This window comes from Puma concolor, chromosome F2 (assembly GCF_028749965.1).
Source record: "Puma concolor isolate L17-30 chromosome F2, mPumCon1.1.hap2, whole genome shotgun sequence".
Taxonomy (NCBI): domain Eukaryota; kingdom Metazoa; phylum Chordata; class Mammalia; order Carnivora; family Felidae; genus Puma; species Puma concolor.
This window is the reverse complement of record NC_141684.1, coordinates 53,447,325-53,475,036: the sequence shown is the minus strand read 5'-3', so window position 1 is coordinate 53,475,036 and position 27,712 is coordinate 53,447,325. Positions and strand designations below refer to the sequence as shown.

General features: G+C 37.5%; 2 long non-coding RNA genes and 1 pseudogene across 3 annotated transcripts in view; 2 read left to right on the top strand and 1 right to left on the bottom strand.

Annotated features, from left to right (window-relative positions):
• LOC147572015 (uncharacterized) overlaps positions 1-27,712 on the top strand; it is a 546,875-nt gene that overhangs the window by 167,503 nt on the left and 351,660 nt on the right. The gene's annotated exons all lie outside the window — the stretch shown is intronic.
• LOC147572016 (uncharacterized) overlaps positions 1-27,712 on the bottom strand; it is a 463,768-nt gene that overhangs the window by 296,617 nt on the left and 139,439 nt on the right. The window lies entirely within an intron of this gene.
• On the top strand, positions 8,035-8,585 carry LOC112859568 (large ribosomal subunit protein uL23 pseudogene; annotated as a pseudogene).

Genomic DNA, 27,712 nt, shown 5'->3' with positions numbered 1-27,712 from the left:
AGCTCACCCTGGGAGGGGCAGCCCCTCCCAGGTCAGCAAGGTCTCAGATGCCAAAGCATCAAAATATAGAATAAAAAAGATATGGCTAATATCATATTAAACACTTATTATATACCAGGCACAGATGTTGTCTGATTTAGTTTGCATGACAACCTGTAAGATAGGAATTATGTTTCGATTTCATAAATGAGGGAATTTATGTTGGTTGATTGTGGGAAAAGTCCCAATTTGCAATGAAGTCCCACCAGTGTCAGTACACTAAGTAATCACTTCCCAGCACTGGAGCCTGTCATTCTGCACCTGCTACTGGCTGTGTCTCTGCATGGTGGAAAGGAATAGGATCAGATGATTTCTAAGGTTCTTCACTGCGTAGGCTGCTTGGTACAGTCTGATGGGATCTGTGGGAGAGGAGTTGATTTGAGGAGGTTTATTGTGGCAGGATATGCAGGAAACACTGCCAAGAGGGAGCTCACCTGGGAGGCTGTTGCAATAGAGGCCACAGGCCTAGGGGAGAATTCAACCAAGAGTCAGGAAACTGCATCCCAACTCTCCTCCACCACTCTGTTGCTGGGTAACCTTGAGTGACTGCCCAGACCACTGGAGAGAGGTCTAAAGAACGGCTCCAAAGAGCTTGAGATTCAAAGTTTAGAAGTACTGACAGTGATGAAATTCAGTAGGATGGAAAATCATATGTTGAAATACGTTAACTAGCCATGTGGAAAATATGCAATAAATATATATCAAATTGGATGTAATTTCATCTACTAGTGGGTTTTCTAAGAAAAGTAGGCTGTGGTTAAGCTGAAGAGAATCTGGATGTTCTTAAGCTTCCGCTGCTTCTTTGTCTCCTTTTTCAAGTTCCGATAACTGGTCAGCTACCATCCATTGTATAGTAAATACTCTGGTAATTGTTTATGAATTGCCCTTTATTGTTTTTCTTCTTTCTTACAAAAACAGACTATAAGCAACTCGAGATGAGAGTGGTGTCTGGACTCCTCATAGCATCTAGTAAGTTCTGGACACATGGATACCCAGTAAATATTAAGAGGTTATGAATCAGAAAGCTTCTAATGTAGCCCTCCAGTCTTGCTGATGAAGAAATAATCTTGAGGAGGATGACGTAGTGGCAGTGCCGTGACTCAGTCTAGTGCCTACTTCTCCTCACCACGCCTTTTGATTGATAGATTGAGTGTTCAGTGCTTGCTTTAGCTTTGTTATGAGCTTACTGGGCTCTTAAAGAAAAGCTAAATTCATTTAAATGTTTTACAAATTCTAATTGCCCATAATTATATGAAATGTCTCAGATGATATAATTTTTAAGTATGCCTTTATTCTGTCATTTGTCATTGATATAGATGACAGGAATAGAATATGTGTTAAAAATGTCAAGTGTACTAGGATGATGACATTTTATGTAAGTATGTAATTAAATCACATTTTGGAAGAACTGATATCGCTATTTCCAAAGAACTGAATTATATTTGAGAACACTTTGAGAGGTCTCCAGTTGGCATTTCGTAACTTAAAACCAGCTTTGTATATTACCCCAGAGCTACCAAAGAAGAAGACAAGGTGATACTTTGTATAGCAACACAGGAAAGACTATGTAAAATGTACAGATGTCTAAATGCTTCCCTAAGGCACAGTGGAGGTTGCACATTTTATTTCTTATAGCACGTCCTGGGGCCAAAAACAAACTGCTCACCTTTATTACAAACATTGACAGAGGTATGATCCGGTATGGGATTAACTGAAAAAAATGTTTGCTTACAAGGAAATAATATCACTCTAGGGCTATAGGTGATACTGTTAAAAAATGATACTTTGCAGCACTAATGTTTGGCAACACCTGTGTTTCTACCCTAATTGTATATAACCCTCATATTGCCAAACTCTCCACTCAATCTCTTGTGAAAGAGGAGAGCAGTGCTGATAGTTTTTGAAAACTTGAATATATCTTAATTTTACTTTGCAGTTATCTGAGCCTAATTCTAGAGGGCAGAGACTGTTAATGAAAATAAATGTGTTTTATGCAGTAAACAAATGTGGACAAAGTGAGGGAGGAGAGTTAGTGGAAAGCAACGGTGCAGAAGAGATGGGATGAAGTCTACTGTCAGTGGGCCAAGAGTTTCATAGATCCAGTTCAGTCAGGGAGTTTTCAAATCTAGTCTTTTTCTTTTTTTTTTTTTTTTTCAACGTTTTTTTTTTTTATTTTTATTTTTTTATTTTTGGGACAGAGAGAGACAGAGCATGAATGGGGGAGGAGCAGAGAGAGAGGGAGACACAGAATCAGAAACAGGCTCCAAGCTCTGAGCTGACAGCACAGAGCCTGACGCGGGGCTCGAACTCACGGACCGCGAGATCGTGACCTGGCTGAAGTCGGACGCTTAACCGACTGCGCCACCCAGGCGCCCCAAATCTAGTCTTTTTCTAGTGGATATTGAAATTCGGGGGGAATGAAGTAGGTGGGACAGGAGAGTGGTACAGCTTTGTTTACTTTAAATTAATTAATAATAATAATTATTATTATTATTATTATTTAGTCTTTTTATTTTTGCTATAGCTCAGTGAGATGATGGAGCTTTAAATTTAGGAAAACTTACCAAAGATGATGTCAGGGGAGAAATGGAATGTGGTAGCAAATTGGCTTCAGCAGCTACAGAGGCACAGGGCCATTGGACCATCAGAGTTACAGAACTCTGAAGGTCTAAGAAAATTGAGAAGCCTTGGATAACTCAGAAACATTGAAAGTAGGGATCAAGTAAGTGACCTATCTTCCCCATGGGAGACATACAAATGGTTTTAGAAATTTAGAGCAAAATTGTCAAAGAGGTATAAAGCTCTTTCTAAAACTTGCCATTTGATGGGTAAGAGCTTTGATAAATTGTCTTACTGTTACCTCTTTGGTGTTGGCTGAGAGGCAAATGTACTAAATGAAAGCACAGGTTGAAAGGACTCTAGCAGTCCATACTTCAGGCTCCTGAGTTTCATTCCCCCTTTGGAGGTTTAAAAAATCCTTATCACTACTGCGGCCATTCTATGTGGAGGACTCAAGGACACTTTTGGCTCTCAAAGTCACACTGTAATGCTTTGTACTAAGTGTGATTCACTTTGGTACTGTGGTTACAGGGTAGATAGGGAGATAAAAGATATGCAAACTTACAGAGAAACATGTTTTCACCTATGAACAAAAAGTCTGAATTTTTTTTTATTAAAAAAATTTTTTTTTTAACGTTTATTTGTTTTTGAGACAGAGACAGACAGAGCATGAGCGGGGGAGGGTCAGAGAGATGGAGACACAGAATCTGAAACAGGCTCCAGGCTCTGAGCTGTCAGCACAGAGCCCGACGTGGGGCTCGAACTCACTGACAGCGAGATCATGACCTGAGCCGAAGTCGGCCGCTTAACCAACTGAGCCACCCAGGCGCCCCCAGGAGTCTGAATTTAACTTTGGAAATGTACTATGAAGACCATGGCTCTATTCTGTTCTGGATGACAACCCAGGGAAGCAAAGTTTGGGTTCTCAAACATAGAATATTATCTATTGCTTTAATATTTATTGCATGTAGGCGCTATGGAGACTTGAGTAAATTAGTGGCAGGTTATCGATGTTCATATTTCTCTCTCTCTCTTCCTCTCTCTCTCTGTTGCATTAGAGGAATGCAACTATTTCTTCGTCTTAGTTGGATTTGAATATTAAGCCAAAAGGGAATTTATCTTCCTTCATTCATACTGAATTTTAAGGGCCAATAAGCACTATTTCTTAAAGGATATGAGTAGACAGAAAAGAGTTTGCACAGAAATGAGAAAGGAGAAGTAGGTTTGCAGAATAGATGAAACACAAGACGAAACTTGTCATTTGATGGGTCAAAGACTTTGATACGTTGTCTTCTGTCTTTGGCAGAAGCAAATATTTCCATAGATGCTTATAGAAATATGGAAAAATAATATGGAAAATACCTTTCTCTCTATGTGTGTGTATATGTATATGGTTTTAGGACAAAAATATATAAAGGAGAGGGTTTTCAAAAAGAATAATCTCTGACAGCTGATCCCAAGAAAAGTTTCCCAAGAAGAAGCCTGATATCTGGGAAAAGCCAGTAAAAGGACCTACAAATGATCAATGCAGAGTCATTATTAGGTTTCCTGGCTTCACACAGGAACTGAGCCATTGCAAACGCTGCTGAACTTACATGCACCTTCCTGGGCTTTCTCTAACTAGAATCAGTCTTAGCAGTTCTTTCTGTCAGTGTTTCATGAGGACCTCACTTCCCCATAGTTCAGGGTCCTATGCTATTTTAGCCCAGCAAGAGAGATGCTTGCCCTTGCCCTAGGACTTGCTTTGTTCCTATTTATTTTACTGTTTTGTCAACTCCCCATCCACTGCATTTGCTTACTACAAATCCCAAGAACATTTGTGAGTAAAAATTGGGGGTTGAAAGCTCTGCTCCCTAGCCACATCCCTCTATGTAAGACACTTGGACTAAATCACCTGGCGACTTTCTCGGGTGTGGTAAATAGAGCCATGTTATACTTGTACCACCTTGTTTAACACTAATACTTGGAGTAAGTTCAGCTATTTTTTTTAGCTGATTTTATAGATTTTCCTTTGAGAGATTACTCAATTTGAGGAATCCTTTGCAGTGAGCTCCAAAGCCAAGCCATCAGTCATTTTTCTTTTCTTTTTGCCATTGTGTTCCTGTTTCTATAAACAAAGTATCAAGTTAGTATGCATTTTTACTTTTAAACAAAGACCTTCCCTATTGCATTCTATCTTGCCCCAGTTGGCTAATATTAGGAGTGACCCCACTTTATCAACTGTCCCTGATTCTTACATCCATGAATCGGCCTTCTTGCTGGCCGATTATATACTTAGAATATAAGTATTTTATAATAATAAATACTTATTTACAAGTAAATAAGTAAATAATATAGTAATAAATACTTAGAATATAAGTATTTTAAATATTTTTAAAATATGCTTCCGTGCAAGAGTTATGTAATGCATTGCTAGGAGTATAGTTTATTCATGCCACACAAGACTGGATGCCTTGCTGTAAATAGCTGAAAGAGAAGATGAGAAATGTAAGACAGAGAAAACACACACGAATTTAGAGATTAAAAAATCTGACAATGTTTTTAAATGGCCAACTTAACTCCCTCCTTAAATGAGTCTTTATAACTTTATAACTCACCATCCTATCAATTAAAAACCTAATGCCACCTGAACAAATTGAAAACTATCTCATGTTGTTTATTTATGGTCTACTTTAGACCTTTTGAAGTCTGTTTTGATGCATATTTCATAAAAATCATGGAATTACTAATATGTTGTTATATTTTGTTATTACATTCTTCCACAACCATCATAGTATTCAGCTAAGAATAATAGACTTTTTCATCTATATCTCATGTCTCTCTTTCAATTACATGTGATTTGGCAATATGAAAACAAGAGAACCTATCATCAATACTGAAATACTCATTTAAAAAATATCTATCTGAGCTCAGTAGCAATAAGACAGTAAAATATAAGTTGGAAATGGTAATTTCTTCAAAAGTTTGTTAGCATTGTACTTTAAGATGATATGCCTGGTTTTGTTTACTATTGTCTATATGGTTTGAACTTGAATTTTAGATGTTAGATTGATGTGAAGCTTGATCTAACAGCACGTATGTGAATTTGAGGGAGTTTGCCTTACAATCGACACCTTGGTAATCGTGTTTTATGGTCTAAAGCAGTGAAAGGCATCTCCAGGTCTTGGTACACAGTTGAATTATTTACCTGGAAGTGATAGCGCTGGTGGTCAAATGAGCAGTCTCACGACTTGTCAACTAACAACCTAAGCTTGCTTTAATGTGTCTTATACAATTCATATGTATAGGTAGCACTTATGGCAGTTACTTTTTTTTATTTAATATTTTTCTGTTAATTACTGTTACCTTCTTGTTGTTAATAGAGGAGGAAAAAAACTAATTTTTGCTTGCCAATGAAAAATCTGGATTTTTTTTCTCAATATTAAACTGTCAGTGTGTCTAAAGTAGGAGAGTTTTGCTAAAGAAATCCCTCTTTAATCAGTGCAATCTGGCCCCTCCTTGAAACAACAGAAAAGTAAAAGTAAAAAAGGACTGAATTTTTCAATTGATTCAGTTGATTCAATTCAAATGAGCAACACATTTACACAGGATTTTATCCACAAGTCAGACTAAATCATGATCAGCTCTACTATTTAAATGGGAAAATAGTTTCTTGCAAACTGGGAAATTACTCAGGGAAGGATAAATAGAATGGAGGTTCCTCCCATCTGACCCTCTGCCAGTTTTCATGTTTATTCTTACTTCTTTATACTTGCACAGTCTAACACATTTATTCTTCCCACAGGAGTTACTCTGATATGCATTAGACATTAATATGCACATTTGAATGAGGAGTCAGGTTCCAAGTTATAATAAAAACCACTTGTAAAGAATTTTCTCCTGAATTCAAATCTTTAAAACAGCCACAACAGATTAAATTATTTTTTAAGGAAGGTAAGTTGTGCTATATTACTTCTTTTTAAATGTTCAAAATTTACTTTATTAGTTATTTTATAGTATGTCCTTAATGAATTCATTCATATCAGACCAAGGGGAATGAAACCCATCACTGAGAAGGCTCTCTAATGAGCCATACAGAGCCGAAATAACTACATATGCATTTCACAAATGGACCATTAATTGGAAAAAGAACCAAAGTGTGAAGATATAATCCTATAGGATGGAACTTAAATGGTAATATATTTTAAGGCTTTAGAACTTTAGATCCACTTGTGTGGAGGAAAAGGTGAATGTGAGACAAAGTTTGCTTTTCCGTCTATCTGAGGTGAAGCATTTTCATTAAACCATTGTGGTTAGTCTGACTTTGAGAAAGAAATGATTTTGAGAATTTTGTTAATTTAACAAGAACTCCTGCCTTGACCTAATATGTTTTCTTTTTCTGGTTATTTAAGTACCACGTCCCGTCACCCTTGTGGCTTACTCGGGGGTTACTAGTGCTGCCAGGTTACTTAAGGTGTAACCTACTGACCTTAAGAGAAACAAGGACATTTTGATACTGCTGTGCCCACAGAACAAACCTCGTGAGAGCCAGGACTTCCCATGGATGCCCAGATAATTTATCCTCCACAGGCCCGAGGGGCAGGGCGAAGCTGGAAGGGGGCACGAAATCAGGCCATGCTGGCACCGGCCCCCACCAGCCTCCACTGGCTCTGGAAGGAATAGCCCGGCCTGGGTGAGCAACCACCTCTTCTCAGCCAGCGAACCCTTTCGTGTGTCCACGCTGACATCCCAGGTGCTTCCACACCCACTGGTGCTTTTGTCTCCAGTCCCCAGGGGGTTTGCCGCTTGCTGTGCTCAAGACAGCCCTCAACAAACAGATGACCCACCAGGGCGGGGCCCACACTGGTCCCCTTTTGTAACACATTTCAGACAAACACGATCTCTCCCTGCTTTGTGAAAACAAAACAAAAACCAAAGATGAAATTAAAAAAACCCACAAAACCTAGATGCGTATGTGAGTGAAAAGGGGAGCTATTAATATTTATAGTTGGAGCACAGGCACAAACCTAGTCTGTCCTGGACACTGGGATATATGGTTGTATTAGGGTTCTCCAGGGCTCTTTATTTTATATCTGCATATGTATAGTATGTAGTATATACAAGGAGATTTCTTTTTTAATTTTTTTTTTCAACGTTTATTTATTTTGGGGACAGAGAGAGACAGAGCATGAACGGGGGAGGGGCAGAGAGAGAGGGAGACACAGAATCGGAAACAGGCTCCAGGCTCTGAGCCATCAGCCCAGAGCCCGACGCGGGGCTCGAACTCACGGAGCGCGAGATCGTGACCTGGCTGAAGTCGGACGCTTAACCGACTGCGCCACCCAGGCGCCCCAGAGATTTCTGATAAGAAATTGGCTCATGAGATTATAGAAGCTAGCAAATCCAAAATCTGTAAAGCCCATTCCAGTCCAAAGGCTGGAAGCCTCCATAAAACCAGGAAGAGTGGCTTTCATGAAGATGGTGCGGAAAGCAAAGTAGGAAGCCCCTGCCCCTCCCAAAGCTGAAGCCAAAGCAAAGGCTTTGAAGGCCAAGAAAGCAGTCCTGGAAGGCATCCACAGTCACACAAAAAAAGATCTTCCTGTCACCTACATTCCTTCAGAGACACTGTATCTAAGAAGGCATCCCAAATATTTTGGACGTGCCCCCAGGAGAAATAAGCTTGACCACTATGGCATCATCAAATTTCCCCTGACTACTGAGTCAGCCGCGAAGAAAATAGAAGACAACAACACTCTTGTGTTCATTGTGGATGTCAAGGCCAACAAGCACCAGATCAAACAGGCTGTGAAGAAGCGCTATGACATTGACATGGCCAAGGTCAACACTCTGATCAAGCCCCATGGAGGAAAGAGGGCATATGTTTGACCTGCTCCTGACTGTGATGCTTTGGATGTTGCCAACAAAATTGGGATCATCTAAACTGTGTCCAGCTGGCTAAATCTAAATATAAATTTTTTCACCAAAACAACAACAACGACAACAACAACAACAACAACAACAACAACCCACAAACACCCCCCACCCCTCCCCCCACACACACACACTCAAAACCCAATAAAACACCATGAAGAACTAAGGTCCCAGTTTGAAGGTTGTCAGGCAGAAATCTCTCACACTCTGGGAGGGCCAGCCTATTGTTCTATTTAAACCTTCAACTGATTGGATGAGTTCAACTGCTTTACTTAGTCTAACAATTTAAATGTGAATCTCCTCCAAAACCACCCTCACAGAAACATCCAGAAAAAAGTATAACCAAATATCTGGGCTTTCCATGGTTTAGCCAAGTTGACACATAAAACTAATTGGAGTAGCCATCCAACTTCTTTTAAAGTGGCAGGTAATTTGCTGTCTCATGTTGAGCCTCTGGCCACAGTGATTCACACAGTATTTTCTTTTACCTTTACTGCAACAATGAATCCAGTCTCTCCTTATTGTATACTTGCTCTTAGTTTGTGTCAGAAATTCTCTGGCTCCAGCCCCTTCATATTTATTTATCTTTCTTCTAGGTATTTAATTTTATCGTGTCATTTTAAGACATTGATTTATAAACTATGCTCTGTGGAGGGTTGTGGTGTGGGGTAGGCAAATGGAAGAATGTAGGCAACAGGTGGGTTATCAGGCACCACTGTTGCTTCAACAGAGTTGAAGCTCTGTTTTTGTTGCTTCCCGGTAAGCTTTTATCTGAGGACAGATCAGTTGGTTAAACTGTATTTGAAAATCACTACATGTTTTCCTTAATGAGTCCATGAAACTGCTGAAATTGTATGTAATAATTTCTTTGTGAGGTTGTGTTTTTCTGAGGAGAGGGTGCACAAATTTCTTGTTTATTTACAAAGGTCTGTAACTCACAACAAATTAATCACCCATTGGTTAAATGTTATGCATGTTATCTTGTATTTTCAAAAGTAGATATGAGTTAGAAATTACATATGAGGATGCTGAGAATATTGATATTTAATAAATCATGTCCTATGTTTCTATTGGCTCAGTAACAAAATGATACTGAAATGATGCAAAGATTCATTTGCACCAGAAAACAAAAGAGGAAAAAAAGCCTTTCCAATGCACATTTAACTGTAGACATTACTGCCTTCTTGGTGGGGTGGCATGTTTGATACATGGAGACAAAAGTATCTTCCTTCTCAAAACTCTTCTCTGAAACTTGGCTAAGTAGAAAAATATCATTGAGTCAGATCAAGTTTAAACAGAAAAAAATTTCTGTTTTCTATTGTTCCATAGCAAACACTCTCAACACTTACTGGCTTAAAATAACAGCATTTATTATTTTTTATGATTCTTTTGGTTGACTGGCTGGCTCATTACTCCACATAGTGTCAGCTGGGAACGTGGCCAGGCTACCTTTGCCCTCCATGTGGTATCTTATCCTTCAGGGAATGTATTTCCATGTGTCCTCTCCCTTCAGGAGAACAGAATGGAGACTGAGTTCCAAGAAGATGAGTCCCAGTGTACAATTGCTTGTCAACCTTCTGTTCACATCATGCATGTTGATGCATGGCCAAAGTTCATGTGCAAGCCCAGAATCAATATGGGAGAGAACCATCCCAAGCTTCAATCCTGGGAGCATGATTCATTAGGAGCCACCAGTGTAATTTCTAACACAGAAAGGAATTTGAAAAAATTTGTTTGTACAAAGAAGGCTGGTAGCTCATGGTCAGAGATGAAATCTGTTATTAGAAATTAAAAAAACTATGTCATTTTGAACACCCCAAATTTAGGTAATGTATCCATACATATAATTAGAAAATTCATCCCTTAAAAACCTTCACTATTAAAATAGGAAGAAAGAAAATGAAATCATTAAGTGTCCTATTTGAAATATTTTTTAAGTGCACAGAATAACTACTAAGGAAAACATAGGCATAAATAATAAGGCAAAGGGAGAGTTTAACAGTTTGAAAAACCATCACAAAAATGATAGGTTAATATCAAAAGTTGCTTCCTTGAAAAGTCTAATGAAATAAAGCTCTCATAATTAAAAATCAAGTAAAATAGAGAAAACACATACATAATATAATGAAAATTTGAATTAAAGGTTAATTCTAGGCTTACTAATATATTATCCTATTCTGAAATCCATTACCAAATTCTATAAAGAAATACAAATTTGGGGTGCCTAGGTGTCTCAGTCGGTTAAGTGTCCAACTCTTGGTTTTGGCTCAGATCATTATCTCTGTTTGTGGGTTCAAGCCCTGCATCCAGCTCTGCGCTGTCACTGCAGAGCCTGCTTGGGACTCTCTCTCTCTCTCTCTCTCTCTCTCTCTCTCTCTCTCTGTCTCTCTGTGTCTCTCTCCCTCTCCTTCTAGCCCTCTCCCACTTGTACTCCCTCTCTCTCAAAATACATAAACTTGAAAAAAAATAAAGACATACAAATTTGAAGTTACAATATTTGAAAGAATGGTGCAAAATTAACATTATTTATAGATAACTTGATTTGTAATCCAGATAACTTGAGATAACTCAAAAGTATTAAGATTAACAAATTAAATATGTTTAAAATGCATATAAAAATAAGGAACTCTGTTGTTTATCAGCAATGATCACAATATATTGTAGAGAACAGTTTTCATACACATTAGTAGCAAAACTTTATCCAGGAATATATTAGCTCATTGCCTGGTCCATGAAAGTGTCTCAAAAATATTTTCTGGATGTTCAGGGGATGCATAGCTGGCTCAGTCGATGGAGCATGCAACTCTTGATCTCAGGCTCATGAGTTTTAGCCCCATGTATTGGGCATGGAGCCTACCTAATTAAAAAAAAGAAAAAAAAATTCTGGATGTTCATAGACTAATAAAAATGAACCAGAAGAGTGTAGAACCTATGTGAACAGCCAATACACTTTACTTGAGACATAATAAAGGGTGTTGATTAAATAAATGTATACCATGTTCCAGGATGGGAACTGTGAATATTGTGAAGACGCTAATTTTATCCTATTAATTTAAATGTTTACTTCAGTTCCATTATGTGACTTCAAAACAGTTTTTGGAACTTAAAGTCATACGAAAGTGTGATGGAAGAACAAAAAAGGGGGTAATGGTATTCGTTTCTTTTTTAAAAACAAGAGTAAGATATGCAGACACTACTGAAGACTTGAATTTAAAACAAAGCCATGATAACCAAAACGGCATGTGATTGGCACCAAATCAGTTAGATTAATAAATCTGAATAAAAATGTCAAGAACAGACTTTAATGTAATCAGAATATGAAATATGTTAAATTTTCAAACCAGTAGAAAAATTCATTTATTTAAATACTGATGCTGGAAGCATTACTTAAAATTTTTTTTATGTCTTTATTTTATTTTGAGAGATGGAGTGCAAGTTGGGGGAGGGGCAGAGAGAGAGGGAGACACAAAATCTAAAGCAGGCTCCAGGCTCTGAGCTGCAGCACAGACCCCGACACGGGGCTCAAACCCACAGACTGTGAGATCATGACCTGAGCTGAAGTCAGACACTTAACCGACTGAGCCACCCAGGTGCCCCATGGAAGCATTATTAATAGTAAAAATAAGAACTCTATGTCAAATTATAAACCATAATAAATAAAAACAATGGTAATTGACATATTTGCCTACATAAAACTAAAAATTTTTGTATGTAAACATATTATGAATAAAAGTTAAAAAATGTAAGTTTCAGTTAGGCAGAATGATAAATTCTAGAGATCTGCTGTACAATATCGTGCCTGTAATTAACAGCACTATATTTACACTTTAAAAGTTTGTTAAATTTGTCACATTAAGTGTCCTTACTACAATGAAAAACAACTTGGGGCACCTGGATGGCTCAGTCAGTTGAGTGTCTGACTCTTGATTTCTGCTCAGATCATGATCTCAGGGTCGTGAGATCAAGCTGCATGTTGGGTTTAGCACAGAGCATGGAGCCTGCTTGGGATTTTCTCTCTCTCTCTCTCTCTCTCTGCCCCTCCTCTGCCTATTCTCTCTCTCTGTCTCAAAATAAATAAACTTAAAAAAAAACCTTGATGAGGTATTTTCCAGAAATTTTTTTCTTCAAAAATCCCTTGAAAGTGAAAATTCTTATTAAATAAAGAGCCTTTACAAAAATAATGAAAGAATGAGCAATAAATACATAAATAACAGAACTGATTAGGACACGAACCAACAAAAGAATACAAAATAAAAAAAAAAAAGAATGGGAGTTATTTAACCTCACAATTGATTAAAGAAAATAAAAATCTATGTATTTTGTATTTTAAAATTTGAAAAATGAAAGAAAAACGATAGCCAGTGTTGTCAATAGTCAGGTAAATGGGACTTATGCATTATAGAGGAGGGTAAAAGTAACACGACATATGTAGAATACATGTGTAGAATAATTTGGTAATTTGTATCAAAATACTTTAAATGAAAATATCTTTGATCTCTAATTTTGTCTCCTAAAATTGTCCCTAAGTAAATAATGATGGATGTGAATTAGAGCATTAATGTTTTATTGCAAACATAAAAAAAATATATGAACAACTGCATTTACAGCCAAAGAATATTATTAAAGCACCTTAAATCTGTATGATGGTAATATTTGTAGGCATTAATAACACATGGTGAAAGAATATATACTTCATGACAGACAATAATAATATTCAGGGTGATTAATATTATGTGAATGAGTAGTTTATAAAATATTAAGCATAGTGTGGGGCGCCTGGGTGGCTCAGTCGGTTGAGTGTCCGACTTCAGCTCAGGTCATGATCTCACACTCTGTGAGTTCGAGCCCCGCATCGGGCTCTGTGCTGTCAGCTCAGAGCCTGGAGCCTGTTTCAGATTCTGTGTCTCCCTCTCTCTGTCCCTCCCCTGCTCATGCTCTGTCTCTCTCTGTCTCAAAAATAAATTAATAAAAACATTAAAAAAAATATTAAGCATAGTGTAATCCCAGTGGAAAAAAATCTTAGGAAATACATGCTGAAATATTAATATTTCTTATTTCTTACATATGGCATTATGAGTAATTTTTATTTCTTTTTTGTAGTGATTTTCTGTATTTTTCAAAGTTTCTTAATGATGGTTTTGTTTTTGTAATCAGAAGGAATCTATTCAAAGTCAATATTATAGACAAAAGTTGATAAAAACAAGAACTATCCTTTTGCTTCCATACACTTACGTGAGCGCATAGTTGTGCACACGTATACACACACACACACACACACACACACACACACACACACACACACACACACCTCCCAGGGTACAGATGTCTTTGTTTTGTAGTATCAGTTCTTTCAGCATTAACTGTGAAGTGATTGGCTTCCAGAACTACAGCATCTGTAGCAAATGTGGAATATTTGGACAATTTTTAGCTTGCATTCCCCAACCCCATGAGCCATAGAAGACATTTGGGACTACTTGGTGAAGAGAGATTTGGTCTGCTATGGGCAAATCTGTTATCTGAGGGTTTTTCTTAATACCCAGATCTGACCAGTATTCAGAATTCTATTGGCTTAAAGATTTGTTTTGCACACTGTCCCTTCAGTTACTCCCTGAGGAGTTCTCTATCGTCAATTGTATAAGATTTACTATTTCATGTAAGTCAAGAAGAAAGTATTGCTATGCTGTCTAATATTTACTTATTCTTCCTCTCGCCCGGTTCTTTTGTTTCTTCTTTCCTTTCTCCTTCCCTCTCTTTCCATTCTTTGGTTCTTTCCTTCCTTTTTCTCTCCCTTGCTCTCCACTCCTTCTCTCCCCAAGTATATGTGAAGTGTAACATTTAGTGTTGACCAGTGATAAAGCACACCTCTTAACGTGCCTTCAGTTAGCTCACCAACACTTGAGGGGATTTAGAGAGTTTTGTGTTTTCAGAAATTTTATGAAATAATACCTTGCAAAGATTAAATTGAATAATTCTCACAGGATTTAGTGAGAAAGACAGTGAAAAGTTTAATTATTTTGAAAGAATCCTTAAATAGGAGCCAGGCAACTTACCTCATTATATGGCAACACTATTACTGTGGAGCAAAATCTCTGGGTGTGATGATCAATTTGGAAAACATATCCTAGCAAGTTGGAATCTCTTTTCTCCAATATCCTGCCATAGAGTGAATGTCTGTGTTCCCCTAAATTTGTATGTTGAAACCTAATCCCCAATGTGATGGTATTAGGAGGCAGGGCCTTTGGGAGGTGACTAGCCCTTATGAGTAGGTGTTAATTTCCTTATAAAAGAGATTCTAGAGGGATTTCTCTCCCCTTCTGTCATGTGATGTTACAGTAAAAAGATAGCCATCTTTGAGGAGGTAGACTCTCACAAGACACCAAATCTACCAGTGCCTTGATCTTGGACTTCCCAGCCTCCAGAACTGTCAGAAATAAATTTCTGTTGTTTATAAGCTACCCAGTCTGTATAATGGTTTGTTATAGCAGCTCAAACGGATAACATATACCCCCTGAAAATGTTTTCCATCATACTCTGACCCAGAATAAATATTTCTTCTTCCCAGTCACTATTAGGCATGTATAGGAGCATCTCTCAGCCCCAATTCTCAACAGCTGCAAATAGTTTTTTTCATTCTCACTATGTTCTCAAATGTCATCCTTCACAGAACATCCAGTTTTCCTAGGGTGGTTAGAGAAGTAGACTTGAACTTTGCCTTCTTTTTCTCTGCTCCCCACCATTAATCTCTTTTACCTACTTTTGATTTCTAAAGACTCGAGGTGTGTATATATCAGCTTGAGAGTTGGGATGAAAAAGGTGAAACAAGATTTTAATTTGTGTATGCGAATTTCCCCCTAGAGATTAAAAAAAAAGAGTCAAGGCCATCCTACTGTTCAAAGTTCAGATAGTACATACACTCATGAATTAAAGATAACATAATGTTGGTAGACAGGATTCAGATAGAAGAATGTTCTGATTTATTAAACTTGTCTTTCTAAGTAAGATAAAGTAGTTGAGCTAATCGACAATATAAGTCTCTTCTTTCTGAGTCTCAGAAGGAAATAATTCTCTGTAAGAGCCTTAGGAGAGAGAGAACTATAAAAACAGGTTCCACTCTGATGGGCAGACACTGGGAGAGGGACTGTATAATTTTGTACATTGGCTGAGGCTAATTCAAATAGTGTTAATTGTTCCTCTGCCTCTAGTCAAGGTGGTGCCCTGAGACTCAACACAATTCCACTGGGTCTTCACCCAGAATTGAGAGTGTTAGAAGTTGAACTGTTTCAGGAGAAACAATGATCTTTGCTTTAGCTGTGTATGGCATCCATCCCAGCATACTTTGGAGCCAGGGGTAAGAAAGTAGAAAAGGGGACAGGTGCTGGTATCACTTCTACGTATTACTTTTTGTCAATGCTTACTATAAATTAACTTTTGCTACCAAAGGGTGCTTTATTTAATTGTGCAGGTGGACCAGGGAGAGTTAATATGTAGAACAATGTTAATAGATTAAATTTCTTATGATTCCTATTTTGTCCTTCTGAGCCTTCCTTCACTCTCGTTCACCTAAGCATCCATGAAATCCAGGAAGAGATTTCACTCTGAAATTCAAAAAGAGGGTGTTTGCATCTATCCTTTGCCATATAAGCATTGCTATTGTTTGCTGAATTGTTTAAAGTTTACATCCCTTTGATCATGGGATAAATGTTGTTTGGCAAGCTAGATCACTGGGTTTTAGGGGAAGTTTTGGGAGGTAGAAGGAAAAAGGGAGAACTTCCTTTCCCAGTCTTGAATGCTTGTGGGAACAGACAGATGAAAGAGACAAAGTAGTATGTGATGTAGTCAAATGCAGGGGTCTCTCTTTCTGTTCTTCAGAATTCAACCTAGAGTGGTGGTATGTCAGATAAATAAGAATATCACCAAGTACAGAGGGGGCAGTTGTTCTTCATGCCCTTGCTTGCAACTCTGGGATGAATTTAGATTTGCACTTGGCAGACTGACCCATGCCACATCACTGAAAACATAGTTAGGGAGACCCAAAAGCACTGGTCTAGCAGCATGGCTCTTCAGTCATGGCCATAGGATGGACTCTCTGTGCCAGGAAGGAGTAGGATCAAAGTCAAGCCTTAGAACTATCTTTAGTACCAGTAGGAGGTAAGATGAGGTCCTCAGGACCTGAACCGTGAGCAGAAACATGGGTCCAAGCAAAGAAGAGTGTACCAAAGTTTATAAGGGATCAGTTTTTGTATTGGAGACTAAAGGAGCTTTATAGCAGGTTGCTAAGGAATCTGCATTCCAGAATTGTAGACTGTCCTCCTCTACCTCTGGTCTGGGGCATGTGAACAATGCAAATGTCTTAAGGAGAGAAGCAGCTGGAGGAGTTTTTTGCAAGACTAAGCATTTTTATTTAAGAGACTGAATATATTTCAAAGTGCTATTTTTGATAACAGACTAAACTTTAGGTTAGATTGGATATTTACTTACATAAACAATGGGGGACACTGGAGGAAGAATAGATAAGTTATAGACAGAATTAACAAACTGTGTACATAAAAAGTTTGTTACATAACATACAAACTTTTAGTTCTTTAGGTTACAGTATGAATAAAAATTGACAACAGTTCTTTAGATGTAAATTCTTGAAGTTAGCCTGCAGATGTCATTCTGCAAGGTTGTCTACTTTCCCTTTCAATTTTCAAAAAGATTAAATTCTGATTAAAGGTGAGACGGTTCAAGCAATTAAACCGTGTTCTCCTTTGTTCTTCCACCTTGTTCCTCTGTCTTTTCCTCATACCTCAAACCGTCTTCCCCAACTGCCCCATGTGGCTTCTCCTTCTAATGTTTTCAGCACTAAGTTATGGGAAACCCAGGCTTTCAAGATCACAAAGCTTGGCTTGACAAAATTCCATTTAATAAATGTCGTCTACCATAAACCTGCTATGCTCGTATCTTCTATCATTGTTAAAACTTGGGTGCAGGTGTTCACATCTGCATTTCTGTATCTGAATCTGGGATTCACCTTAAAAAAAAAAGCCTTTTTAAAGACAAGTTGTAAGAAATTGCCTATGCCTGTCTGAAGTTATAAAGAATCTCGTGATTGTATTTATTTTTAATTTATTATTATTATTGTTATTGTTATTATTTTTATCTGAGAGAGAGAGTGTGTGCATGATGTGGGGAGAAGATCTGGGTTGGGGAGAGAGAGAGAGAGAGAGAGAGAGAGAGAGAGAATCTTAAGCAGGCTCTGTGCTGAGTGTTAGCCTGACATGGGCCTCGATCCCACAACCCTGGAGGCGTTACCTGAGCCAAAATCAAGAGCCGAACACTCAACTAACTGAGCCATCCAGGCACCCCAAGACTCTCCTGATTTTGAAATTTATTTTAAAATTGTTAGGTGAATTCCTAGAAACTAAATTTCTGGATTGAAAGCACAGTGAAAGCATTGCTTTGGATACGTTTTATTTATTTGTACTTATTTATTCAATAAGTGTTATATGCAGGGGACTATGCTCAGGACAGGGATAGCGAGATAAAAGGCACAATTCTCATTCTCAAGGAGAGAATAATCTTGAATCAAATAATATGACAAGTAAAATACAGCATGAAAAATGATGAAATAGAAGTAAGAACAGGAACAACAGAAGCATAGAGAAGTTGAATCTAACTGGAGAGTCATAAGGAAGTGATTAGATTATGAATTAGTTAAAAAATGAAGATGAGCACGGAAAACCTTTCAAGTGGAGAGCATCATCTGCAAAGGCCAGGAAGAGTGGGCCCCATTGGGAGATTGTCTCTAGTCTGGTGTGGCTGGAGCATGGAGTCCTGAGGGAAAACAGTGAGGGAAGAAGGCAGAATTCAAGAAGACTGTAGTCAGTAGCATGAGTTGAAGTTGTTTTTTCAATAAAGTAGTAATTAACCTGTTTGAAGGGAGAAAGGGAAAAGTTATAGAGGGATAGACTGAGGATACTAGAAAACCATTAAATTATGTGATGGATTTTAGTATGTTTGCCATTCTGTTTCTGTCTCATCACCTCTTAAATTTTAAATATTTCCTTTTGAAAGTCCATGTAATAAATATTCATTCCTCTGGCTCACATTTAGGATGCAGCTTGCAAAAAGAAGTCTATGGTTCTCCGTTTCGTATCCCATCCCTTGTGGCTCCGCGTGTGAGGTGGCAATGCCAGTTGCTGTGTTTCTTTCTGACCGGATGTTCTCTATGTTCATATTGATCGTACAGGGACCCGATTGTGCTGATGTGAAGGTTGGGACTAGTGAAATTATTAGGTCTCTTTTCACTAAAAATAGAGCACCCGCGGTCATCCCAAAGGAGTAATTGGCTTGCAATAGCAACTTATTCATGTTATAGGCACTTCTTTCCAGTTTTGTCTAAAGAAATTGCGCTTCCTATGGCAAGTTCTGTATAAAATGCATTGCATTTCAGGTTAATGCTATTGATCATCAGGGAAGACAGAAAAATTGAGAGTGTGTGCCAAATAATCTTCCATAATAGTAGGCTCGCGTTCTCTTCATTTGACCTTTGATTGCCTAGAAGTTATGGGCTGTGGTACGCTGGAACAGTGTGCAACGCCCTGGATCTTCCAAGTCTTAGCATCTGCTTGAGGCTTAATGACTCACATCACTCTTGGCAACGGTGCTTTGGACTTACAGCAGCCGTGCGGGTTCATGTGGATGATGGAAACAGTTTTCTACCTCTGTGGTAGTAAATGGTCTTAAGTGAACTTTGTTCAAAGAACTTTTTCGTATAAAACCATTCATACTGTTTTTCGCCTTATATACCATCTCCACTGCAAAAAATAGTATTGCCAGTTAGAGATATAAAATTACCTATCACACATGACTGGCATAACCTGTAACATTAAAAATGAAGAAAAAGAATTTTTAAAAAAGCACTCTCTATCCTTGCTGTGTAGTTTTATTGTTTCCTCTGTTTTTGTGCTTGATACTCACTTTGGGGGATTTATATTACCCAGGTAATATGCTTTAGGAATTATTAAACTGCCTAACAGACTAAATGTCTTAGTGCCATTTTTGTATTTTTTGACTTTTAGGAACTTAGAATTCTAATGAGGGATTTCTGTCCTAATTTACCCTAAGAATAAGTAAAACGATTCAACTTTTGAATTTTAAAGAATACTTACTTAAGAAATGAAATATTGCAATAAGAATAAATCTTTACTTTTATGTTTTAAAACTAATTCTTTTGTGGGGCGCCTGTGTGGCTCAGTTGGTTAAGCATCCAACTTCGGCTCAGGTCATCGCGGTTTGTGAGTCCAAGCCCTGCATTGGGCTCTGGGCTGACAGCTCAGAGCCTGGAGCCTGCTTCAGCTTCAGTGTCTCCCTCTCTCTGCCCCTCCCCTGCTCACACACTTTGTCTCCTTCAAATATAAACACTAAAATTTTTTTAAATTAATTTCTTTGTTAACTTCATGTATGTGTGCATACATATTTGTATATCTGTATTTAAAACAGGCTGTGATGGTTACATGCCTGAAATTTTACAGAAAGAATCAGGAGTTAGGAGGAAACACTTGAACCTATGGGAAATTTCACTTTGCGAAACTTTGATGAAACTAAGCAGACCATGAGCTCATTGAAAATGATAAAGTTAGAACTAAATTGCTCTAAAAGGATCATGTTAAAGATCTAGGAGCATTGCAGGGATATTGTTTAGACATGTTTCAAGAGCTGATTCTGATTACCTTCTTTATGAGGAAAATATTTAGATTTCTGTACACTCTTCTCTTTTAAGATCTATTAAAATTAACATCAATTGGAAAACTTATTCTAATTATTGAGTGCCTCTCATGTGCAAAGTACCATGGTAGATGTTCTGAGTAATATTTATTCTTTCATTTCACAGATATATATTGAGTATTTTCTGTTGTGAGTCACTGGAAGCTTTCTGTAGGGTAAAAACTAAATCCCTTCCATTTATTAGGAAGGAAAGCCATTCTGCCTATGGTAAACTGGGATGATTGATGGGGGAGTGAAATAAAACTGAGGCCAGGGAGACTGATTTGGCAGTTATTCAATAGCCAAAAAATGGACTACAAAGAACCTAGACCAAGGTAGTGGGAATGTGAATAAAAATAAAGAATGGACTGAGAAACATTTTTTTAAAGTTGACTGAGTGTTTGTATGTGGGATAGGCAAAAGAAAGAAATGACAGACGATTCAAGAATTTTAGTTTGTTTAAAAAAAAAGGTGGGGGGTGCTGGGTGGTTCAGTCGGTTAAGCATCCAACTCTTGATTTCGGCTAAGGTCATGATCTCATTTTCATGAGTTTTAGTCCCACATTAGGTTCTGAGCTGACAGCGCAGAGCCTGCTTGGGAGTCTCTTTCCCTTTCTGTCTGTGGCCCACCCCCACATGCTCTCTCCCTCTCTCTCTAAAAATAAATAAATAAACTTAAAAAATTTTTTAGTTTGTGTCATTAAACAAACAGTGAAACTGCTAGAATTGATAAAGCCAGAGGGGCAGTGGTCAGTAGAGAAAGACCAAGGCTTTGATTCTGAAAGAGTACACAGATAATGGTAGAGATTTCCATCTGACGGTATTGATTACCATTTGGGGCTATACAGAGGAATGGGTAAAGTGATGCAATGGCCAGGGGATCATGTAGATGGATGGATGAAGATATAGGAAGCTTTCCTCTCACTGTGGGGATTGATATAAATGAGTCATGAGTTAAACATTCTGTATTCAAGAACTTCTATATCATAACTGTCGTTACATTGTGGTAAATATCTGGGACCATGGTGATGTGTTCAAGGTTTAGTACTTCACACACACATAAATGTACGTATACAAATAATCACATGGATTGGGCATGAGTGATGAACCTTTCATCTTAGTTTTCTAGGATTTATTTTGGTACCTACTTATATCCTTGGACAAGTGTGATACAATTGCAGGGGTGAAGTGAAGATTTATCCTACATAGGAGGCAAAGTTTGTACTTATCCCAGAGTTTAAATTGAGCACATCTCCTTTCTGAGCTCCTTGAGCTTACCTAGTAAAAATGGATCTATAAGAAAAAATGCAACTTTGTAATACATTATTTATTTATTTATTTTTGAGAGTGGAACAAATGGAATTGTCAAGTAGAGACTAAGTACCTAGAGAGATTGGGAAGACTTGGAGGGAAAAGGATGGGGGAAATGTGTGCCTTTATATTAATTTATTCAGAGGTGGGAGATGGGTGCTTACCGAAGACATCATTGCTCAGTGCCATCTCAGCTGTGTTCATTTTGGTCACAGTCTCATCTAGGCTTAGCACATAGAGCCCCATCCTCATTCTGGTAGTGATCTTACTAGGTTCATCACATTCCATTGATTCCCTAAAGTGCCCTAATCTCCTCTTCAACAAGATCTAATGGTGATGATAAACTGCAGGTAAACAGTTGGAAAGGGAAATGGAAAATGGGGCAAAATGAAGAAGAGCAATCCATTGGGAACAAGGGTGAGATCTGGCAATGAAAATCTAGCAAAAGCAGAAGAGAAGAGAAGCTCTTGCAGCAAGCACCCAAAATATCTATCACTGGATAGAAGGGTCTTTTTTTTTTTTTAATTTTTTTTTCAACGTTTATTTTTGGGACAGAGAGAGACAGAGCATGAACGGGGGAGGGGCAGAGAGAGAGGGAGACACAGAATCGGAAACAGGCTCCAGGCTCTGAGCCATCAGCCCAGAGCCCGACGCAGGGCTCGAACTCACGGAGCGCGAGATCGTGACCTGGCTGAAGTCGGACGCTTAACCGACTGCGCCACCCAGGCGCCCCAAGGGTCTTTAAATACTAACCTGGCACTTAGGAAAAATACCCTTATATTAGTAGGTGATTAGTGTATGGAGCAGATTACAGAGGAGGAATTTAGGAACAGTAGCTAAGCTAGAAAGACAGAGCCATACAAACTAGAATGTAAGAAATGGAGCCATACAAACTAGAATGATGCTTAGGAACAGGAAGAAACACAATTATCAGAACTGAGATCCTGCATTAAGGTTATTTTAAGAACAAGGATGATGCTTCTGACTCCCAGAAAATGAAGCTGGAGTTAGCTAAGGACTATTTCTCAGTAGAGGTTTTGGTTTCCGATATGGGAGTGAGGGGGGATATGGAAGCTGAGGACAGTGTGGATCTAATGTTAGCCTTTTTGCAAATTTTGAAGCAGCCATTAATTATAGACCCAATATCTCTGTCTCCTATATATGTACAGAAAATGCTACAGAAAATATTGGAAGTTTCAGAATGAGTTAATAAAGATTGAATGGAGGGAAATTCTAATCAAGGTTTAGGAAATTTCAGATAAATTTCTTCTGGCAGCCATATATGTGTAAGCCCTGTAACTCCAGAACTCCATTTCAGCTTTCCTTCTTTGTGAGGACACCACCCTTTCAGTAATAATGAAGACATTTCAATCATGGATATTTGTAGCTGAGTTTTCATTTTCTTTATATTTGTCTTCCCCTCATCGAGTCAAGCATGATATAAAATAGTCTGAGAGTAGAAATCTTGCGGCCAGCAAACAGCACAACCACTATCCACATAGAGGTTTGTGCCATCAGGATAATGATGCCCTCCCTGGCAGGTGAGAATCTGAGGAGTTAGCTGTTGAGTCACATCATAGGAATTTCATTTAGTCCCTGCCTAAAATCTGACCACTCCTGCTCTTTTGTAGCACACTACCATTTACAGAGGAATGGAAAGGTTCTTGGTGGCTGTGAACTTAACCTACTGTCAGAATAGGCTACTTTCACCACATATTCGTTTTGATTTTTAGAGAGTGCTTGGAGCCTGGCTACCAAGAGTTATTTCTGGTCAAGCCCAAGTAAGTGTTGTATGGGTTGAAAAGAGGGAAAATCTAGAGAAGACCAAAGTTGATTAGAATTACGCAGATTCTTTGCGTGACGTGGACATTTAAATGAGAACAGTTCGATGGACTGGTTTGAATCATTTGGTGAAAAATGTGAGTCCTATGAAAAAGAAACTGAGGAAAAGTGGCCCTTCTTCTAGTATGATTTGTCTCTAAGCCAAAAAACCCCCATCGTTCTAGTAACAAAACTCACTCTCTTATATTATATGTCTTATACTGGTATTGTACCTACTAAGTCAAATGGTAAGGACTTTGAAAGCAAAGGAAGAGTACCAATAACCAAATGGAATAATTATTAAAATTCGTTTTTAAATTTTCATACAGAAGAAAATTATTCTTTTGGTTTACAATTCTTTGAGTTTTGACAAAATTATATCAAGATAGTAACAGTTCCCTCCCCAAACTCCTTCATGCTGCCCCTTTGTAGTCAAACTTACCTTCAACCAGGTAACAACTGATCTTCTTTTTAGCTTTCTATATAAATAGGCACTACGCTGTGTAACCTCTTTCAATCTGGCTTCTTTCACTTAGCATAATGCATTTGAAATTCATCCATATTGTCGAATGTATCAATAGCTTTTTCCTTTCTATTCCTGAGTAGTACTCCACTGTATGGAGTTTATTTATTCACAAGGTGGAGGACATTTGGATAGTGTGGTAGGCAGGATTTGGGGTCCCCTGATCTTTGTTCCCTCGTATTATGCTGGTAAATATGTTATATTACATGATAAAAGGGAATTATGTTTGTAGATGGAATCAGGACTGTAGATTGCAGATGGAATTAAGGTTGATAATTAGCTGACTTTGAAATAAGATTATCCCTGTGAGTCCAGTGTAATCACAGATCCTTAAAGGTTACTGAGGAAGGCAGAAGCGAGTCAAATAGATGCAGTGTGAGAAGAATTTGACTTGTTGTTGTTGGCTTTGAAGATAGAGGAAGGGAAATATGAGCTAAGGCATGGGATAGTCTCTAGAAGCTGGTAATGGCCCTCAGCTAATAACCAACAAAAACCAAGAATCTCAGTCCTACAACTGCAATGAATTGAATTCTTCCAACAACTTAAATGTATAAGGAAATATATTTTCCTCAGAACCTCCAGAAAGGAAGTTAGCTTTATCAACACCTTGATTTCAGCGTTGTGAGATTCTAAGCAGAAACTAAGCTGAATCTGCTTTACTTCTGACCTATGGAAACTGAGATAATTTGTGTTGCTTAAACAGCTACTTTTGTTGTAATTAGTTATGACAATAATGGAAATAATATAGGGAGTTTCTAGTTTGGGACAATTATGAAAAAAGATGTTATAAAACTTAAATGTATATGTTTTTATTTAAACCTGAGTGTTCATTTACCTTGGGAAAATACCTAGGAGTGTCACAATCAATTCTCATTACTTGTGGTAGTAATGTTCTCTATAAAGTCACCTTCAACATTGAATTAGCAAATAATGAGACATTGCTCCTAGGACAAATGCAGAGTTACGTTCCTGCAAGCCTCTGGCCACAATAACATTTTTGTCAACTGATCAATACATAACCTTGTTATATGTGTGTTAAAAACACCTTATTTAATATATATTGTTGATTCATTAACCTTGAACTCAGAGCCAACAGCATTGTAACTCATGGCTAAATGAAACTGATCTAACATATGTATTTTTTCTATAAGGCACATCATAGCCTTCTCGTGTGTTTGGAAATACTAAACAGCAACAAAGAATTACATACTTGGATGCCATTTTAAACAAAATTAACAACAAAAAGCACAAAAATTAAAAAAAAAAACGCCCACCGGAAAAAAAAAACCAATCAAACAAAAAACCACACAACTAAATAAACCAAGAAAAGAACATTTATTTACAATTATGAGAGTAAAAACAAGAATCCAGAGCACTGCCTTGTTCATTCTCAACTGGGAACATGAATGTTGAGTTAGTCAAATTTTTCATTGTTCTGCACATGCCATTGAATGACTGCAAAAGCCTCTCAAGTATTGATTTAGGGTTATAAATAAACTTCATCAAGTGGTAAAGTTCACAAAAACAGATGTGAATAATGAGGATTGATTGTATTATCAGAGCATGTGGTGAGTGTATGTTTACCTTTATAAGAAAATGCCAAACTATTTTCCGAAGTCACTGTACCATTTTGTACTCTCACTAGCAATGTATGAGAATTTTAGTTGCCCACTCCCTCACAGTAATTACTATATTGTCAGCTTTTCTGACGTTAGCTATTCCAAGAGATATGTAGTGGTATCTATATGTAGTGGTAACTCACTGAGATTGTAATTTACATTTCCATAATAACTGATGATTCTGAGCATCTTTTCATCTACTTATTTGGCATTCCTATATCTTCTTTGGTGAAGATATTGTTGTTCAAATATTTTGCTCATTTATTAAAAATTGGGTTGTTTGAGGGGTGCACGCCTGGCTCACTCGATGGAGTGTGTAACTCTTGATCTTGGGGTTGTTGGTTCAAGCCCCATGTTTGGTGTAGAAGTTACTTAAAAAGTAAAATTAAAAAATCTCTTAAAAAATTGGGTTGTTTGATTTCCCATTATTGAATTTGAGAATTTTTCCTATATTCTGGGTGTAAATCCTTTGTGATATGTGTGACTTGCAAATTTTTCTTCCTAGTTTATGGCTTGTCTCTTCACTCTCTTAAGAGTATGTTTGGCAAAGCAAATGTTTTACGTTTTAACAAAGTCTAATTTATTAATGTTTTCTTTTATGGGTCATGCTTTTAGTGTTGGATCTAAAATCTTTTTGTCTAACATAAAATAATGCAGATTTTCTCTTATGCTTTCTTCTAGAAATTGTATAGTTTTACACTTTACATGTAGGTCTGTGATTCATTTTGAATTAATTTTTGTGAAGGGTATAAGATATAAATTGAAATGTAGATAGATAAAATATCCAGTTGTTTCAGAGCAATGCATTGAAAGACTATCATTTCTCAGTAGAATTGCTCTTACATCTTTGTAAAATATAAATTAAGCATGTATGTATTGATCTAATTTTGGACTTTATTCCATTGACCTGGGTGTCACTATTTTCTCCAGAACCACAGTATTTAATTAGTGTAGCTTTTTTTTTTTCTTTGAGAGAGAAAGCATGAGCAGGGGAGGGGCAGAAAAAGAGGGGGACAGACACAGGATCTGAAGCAGGCTCTGCGCTGACAGCAGCGACCAATGTGGAGCTTAATCTCATGAACCATGAGATCATGACCTGAGCCAAAATCAAGAGTTGGACACTTAACCAACTGAACCACCCAGGAACCCCCTAGATGATCAGTCATGTTGAGCATCTTTTCATGTGTCTGTTAGCCATCTGTGTGTCTTCTGTGGAAAAAATGTTCATTTAGATTATCTGCCCATTTTTAAATCAGATTGTGGTTTTTTTGGTGTTGAGTTATATAAGTTCTTTATATATTTTAGATATTAGCTTGTCATCAGATGTATTATTTGCAAATATCTCCTATTCATTAGGTTGCCTTTTGTTTTGTTGATTGATTCTTTTGCTGCGCAAAAGCTTTTTATTTTGTTAGATTTTTGCTTTTGTCTCCCATGCCTTAGGAGACATATTCAGAAAAATGTTGCCATAATCCATGTCAGAGAAATTACTGTCGTTTTCTCTTCTCGGATTTTCATGGTTTCGGGTTTCACACTTAGATATTTAATCCATCTTGAATTTGTTCTTGTGTGTGGTGTTGGAAAGTGGTCTAGTTTCATTCTTTTACATGTAGCTGTCCAGTTTTCCAGCATCATATATTGAAGAGACTATCTTCAATAAATTGTATATTCTTGCCTCTTTGGTTGTAGGTTAGTTGACCAAGAGTGGTTTCTTTTGTGTTCCATTGCTTTATGTGTCTATTTTGGGGCCAGTACCATACTGTTTTGATTACCACTACTGCTTTGTAGTGTGTGTTGAAATCTTGAGTTGTGATACCTCCAGCTTTGTTCTTTCTCTTAATTAATTTAGGTTCCCTTTGATTTCTTTTATCAGTGCTTTGTGTTTTTAGCATGCATATCCTGAACATATTTTGCTAAATTTATAGGTATATATATTTCATTGTTTAGTGTTATTATAAATATTGCTTTTTAAACTTCAATTCTAATTTTTATTGCTAGCATATTGAAAAATGATTGAATTTTCATATTGACTCTGTAATTTGTGACTTTAAAAAAATTTTTTTTACTGTTCATTTATTTTTGAGAGAGAGACAGAGAGAGAGAGAAAGAGAGAGCGTGAGCAGGAAGCGGCAGAGAGAGAGGGAGACACAGAATCCAAAGCAGGCTCCAGGCTCTGAGCTGTC